Genomic DNA, 4824 nt, shown 5'->3' with positions numbered 1-4824 from the left:
TCCTCCTGTCTGTGACTCTCCAGTTTCACTTTCTTAAGGACCTATTTTGGATAGTCTCTTCCAGAAATATTCAATTCAGTTTCAGTATGAGAAAAAAAACAAACAAGTAGATTATACCTCATGTACTATTCTTTAACCTGCTCTTTTCATGTGATTTATTTTGAACCCTTCCACCTATCAGCATGTAGAGATCCCATTTTTTGATGAGAGCAGCATCTTGTTGTAAAGTTCCCCCTACTGAAAGTTCCTACTCTCCAGACCATAGCAGCTCCCTATCCTTCTTCTGAAGGCGTCTCTGTGGCCCTCGTCGGCAAGGACCTTTCCTGGCCCCGTTTGGAGGCTTGGAGTCTCTGCTCCTCCTTCTCCGTGGTAGGAGTCCTCTCCTCCCATTCCCTGCCACGTGCCATTGATGCACTCCTCTCCTCTGTCTGTCTACCTCTCTTTCCATACTTACCTGCTAACTGTGGACTTCAGCTTGAATATACTGTCTGATGGAGAAGTAAGAACATTGGGAACTCAGCTTTCTATCCTTCTTCATTGTCTTCCCTCAGCTTGTTTTTCTCTCTAGTTTCCTATCCTAGCATATGTGATTCCTACCCCACAGATTGTTCATGCCAGACACCTGGATTCATCCTTCCTTTCTCTTTCTTCTAACTTTCACATGTAATCATCAGTTCTTAGATTTCAGATTCTAAATATTTTTTGAACATAGTCACTTAGTTATATCCCGGTTGTTACCCCTTAATGCAAGCCATCATAATTTCTCAGCTGAATTATTGCAGTAAGCCTCCTAATAAATAACTCTTCCCTACTGTAATCCATTCTCCCCATTGAAGAGGGTTATTTCTAAGACACAAAACATAACAAAGTCAAAATTTCTTCATGTGTCTAATAAGAGACTTCAAAGCTGAAACGTTGTCTCATCTCCTGTCTCACTGAATTTTACACAAGTCAGTTTGAACTTCTTTTGGAGACCTGCACGAACCAGGTTATTTCTCATCTCAGGACCTTTGCTTATACTGTTCCCTTCTTCCAGGGCCCTTTTTCCCTATTCACATTCCCTTTGCTGCACCGTGATTAACTCTTATTCACTTTCTGGTTTCAACTTAGATATCATTTCCTTTAGCAAGATTTTCTTTGTTCTCTCCCAAATCTGGTTCTCTATCCCTGTCATCTATCTGCATATAACCTCATTCCCACACACCCCATACCACTCATTACAGTTCTAATAACAATGTCTGTTTCCTTATTTTCAGCTACCTCTGTGCTGTAGACCTTCTGACAACAGCAATCATCAAACAGCTCTATCAATCTTTCCTACTACCTGGCCAGAGTAGATTCTCATTAAACATCTTTAGAACAAGCTTTGCACAGTGGAAGTATCGTAGCCAATGAGGTTTATCTGAGGTGCGATTATTGCTAATAGAATAATTCATGAAATAATGTCTTAGCTTCAATGGAATTGACAATTCTTTCCCAATTTTCTTTCTTTTGATTGAGATGGAGATATACTTATGCCATGTCCTTCTATTCTCTCAACCGCTGATTATCCCCAAATTCCACATCTTTTTTCTTCAGAGAACTTAAATAGAAATTAGGTCCTTCCTTAATAGCATTAGGAAATGCCAAATAACCTTTTCCAGTGTTTGCCCTAGTTTATATGCATATTTCTTCTCTGGTGATGTCCTCCCAGGGCACAGAGGGTCTAAGGCCATTTTGGCGTTGGAAACATCTGCATGTGTGACTTACCACAGTCATGGGGCTGCAGTATCATTTTGATTCCCATAGCACCCCTTTACTATAGCTAATAGATGACCTAGCAAAAAACTGAATCCTAGAATTCTCAAGAGATGATTACATGCCAAAAGAGAAATTGGGCTGGTAAGAAGAACGCAAGATGTCAAGGAAAATTAAAACTGCCCATCAGGTGACTACAGTGGTAAAAACTAATTACTGGCAGGGAAGAAATGTGTGCAGTCAGAAGAGTGATGTATCTCTTGAAGAACATCGTCAGGTCCTGTGTATCCTGGATTTAATCACTAGGGCAAGGCTGGGGCCAGATCAGGGCAGCTTATAGAACTTCATGCTTCTTTGACTTACTGATGGAGTGATATGATGGATCCTCAGAATATTTGGATTGCAGAATTTCTTAAGATTTCTGATTGGATTTGGGGAATGGCAGGAGTGGGGGAGAAGAGTAAAAGGTTTCTAGCTTGGATAACTAGATAAATGGTGGGGCCCCCCAAATTGTGGAAAAAAACAACAACAACAAGGAGAAGTAGGTTTGAAATTGGAAGATGAATAATGTGATTTTTGATATTTATAGTTCCATGGGGGATACTCAGGTGGAGATACAAGGTTGTAAACTTGTGAGAAATACTGTGCCAGAGATAGAGATCTGAGAATTCCTCAGCATATAAATGGTAACTGAAGTCAGGGCAACAGGAAAAATTGGCTCTTAATTTTCTTTGGTAATTCAGTCAAAGGTCTCCTGTTCAACTCTGCTACCTCTTTGCTCACATTTTCAAACCAGATCTTTCCCCTCCTTGGGTCCAACATGATCTCCTGCAACCCCAGCACAGATGGGATACCCAGGTGCCTCTTTGTGTGTGTGTGTGTCTAGAAAGGGAATCTGAGAGTGAACATGAGTAGCATAAGAAAAGCAGAGGAGCCCTCACATTTTAGAGGTAAGTGGAGGCAGAGGAGGGCACTGGGGAAACAGAGTAGGACCTTTCAGTAAAACAGAATGGACTCCAGAAGAAGCTGATGTGGGAGAACTTCAGGAAAGAGTGTTCAAGAAACAACTCTGAATTTCCCTCAGACCTGTTGAAGTATGGATTGCCTCACATATGTTATAGCAGAAAACAGTGACCACAATTGCTCTATTGCTTGTTGTTTGCTAGGTTATTTATTCATTTTTAATGAAGTCTCTAGAAGGAGACAGTGTAAAGTAAGATGGAAGTTTTCCCTTAGGGAAGCCCAACATGTGGGGGAATTAACTACTTGGAGAAATTGCATTTAATGTGATTCATATACCAAGTCTTATCTGGGGAGGGGAGCCTCAGTCAGCTCTTCCTCTGACCCGCATGCCTGGGGAGGTTATTCCATTGGTTTTCTACCTTGACCAAGACTGTTGCCTTAAGTCTGCCTCTGTATTTGAGAACTATTTCCTTGTATCACTGAGCCTCCTATTGACCACAAAGATGGGTACGTTACTTCAAGATGATTTTTTTTTAAAAATTTTGTTTTTAAGGTATGATATGTCTCACTTTTAGAGTTTTAAGTGGATTTTTTTTAAGCTCTGTTTTAGGTTCACAGTAAAATTGAGAGGAAGGTACAGAGATTTCTTATACATCCCCTGCCTCACACCTGTACAGCCATTATCAGCATCTCCCACCAGTGTGGTACAAGTGTTATAACTGATGAACACTGACACCTCATTATCACCCAAAGTCCATAGTTTACTTAGAGTTCATGCTTGGTATTGAGCATTCATATGGGTTTGGACAAATGTACAATGCCTTTTGAGCTATGTGTTTGAATTAGGTTACAAAAATGAGCACTAAATTTTCCATTTAGAAAAACTTAAATAATGTGGGAAATAGATATCCTTAATCCATCTCTTAAGAAAGTCAAGGTGAAGGTCATGGTGGAATAGAAAGCCAGTGATACCTGCTTTGTGCCTTACTTTGTAATTTTTTTTTTAAAAGTCATTTTACATTTTTTCATAGATGTTTTGATGAGGTTGTGTCCCTTATAGTCTCTACAAATCAACAACTGAATCAGAATACTCTGCTTGGGCAAAAGTGCTCCCAAATATATGTTCTCTCGACTTATACTGTTAACCACTGTTCTTTCAGTTGTGAAGTGGTTATTTCAACTACTTGGGACCATGTTTGTTTCTCGGGCGGTGGAAAAGGAGTTTTGAGTATCCAGCATTGTGTTGGGTGCCTCCCACACACACATTATTGTGTAAGTATTATTATCCTCATTTTCCCAGGGAAGGAACGAATGATCAGAGAAAAGAGCCTGTCCAAGGCCACATCATGCAGGTTGCAAGCATTTACGACTCATAAAGTCCCAAGTGCATGAAGATTTCTTAAGAAAAAGATGGGGCATACACTTGATTTGGGGAGCACAGTGCCTTTATTTTAGTGTTATTTTTGTTTCAGCGCCAATAACCACAATATTTTTCCAGCAAGATACTGATGTTTTGTCTTTTTTCTCAACTTGCTCAAATGAGTCAGAGACTTTTAAAAGCTTAAAATGGTAATTGATTAAACTGTCCTTGTAAAAGCACTGTGGGCTTAAGAAGGTTTGACTGTTCCAACATATTTCAAAGATGGAGAATTACATTTTTAAGATAATTACATGTTCCTTTTTGGTAAAGCAAAAACATTCACAAACACAGGTGTAGTGTCAGATGGGTCTGCTGAGCTGGCTACTGGCTGTGGTTAGCTTGTGGTAACAAGTCTTGTACTCCCTAGGAAGAAGCAAGTGTTGTAGGATCTTAGAGGGTGAAGGAAGAGCAGACTGGCTTAGTGGGTCCCACTTCATATGTAACTGAATGCTGCCTCTATTTAGAAGGCTGTGAGTGAAGACTGTTACTCACTGGTGGTTAAGAAAGGACATAAGCGATCCCGGGAAACATGAACTGAAGTTGTATACCTACTTGCAGTATGTTATTTCAGCCTTCTGAAGGCTTCTATAATTTGTATTGCACTAATAATGTTCATTAATTATTCTTTCTTTGTGTCCTTTGCTGGTTTCTTCCCACCATCCAGACTCTACCCTTTCTAGAGTTAGGACCCACTTCTTCCATCT

The 4824-nt window shown here is 40.0% G+C and overlaps 1 non-coding gene across 1 annotated transcript; it reads left to right on the top strand.

Moving 5' to 3' along the window:
- Positions 1-1362: 1362 nt before the first annotated feature.
- On the top strand, positions 1363-1502 carry LOC116864009. The gene has a single exon (XR_004381901.1). It is a non-coding gene; the product is annotated as a U4 spliceosomal RNA (small nuclear RNA).
- Positions 1503-4824: the final 3322 nt, after the last annotated feature.

This window comes from Lontra canadensis, unplaced genomic scaffold (genome assembly GCF_010015895.1).
Source record: "Lontra canadensis isolate GAN:19392208 unplaced genomic scaffold, GSC_riverotter_1.0 scaffold4, whole genome shotgun sequence".
In the NCBI taxonomy this organism is placed as follows: Eukaryota; Metazoa; Chordata; class Mammalia; order Carnivora; family Mustelidae; genus Lontra; species Lontra canadensis.
The sequence above is the reverse complement of the archived record's forward strand: the minus strand, read 5'-3'. Positions and strand labels throughout refer to the sequence as shown.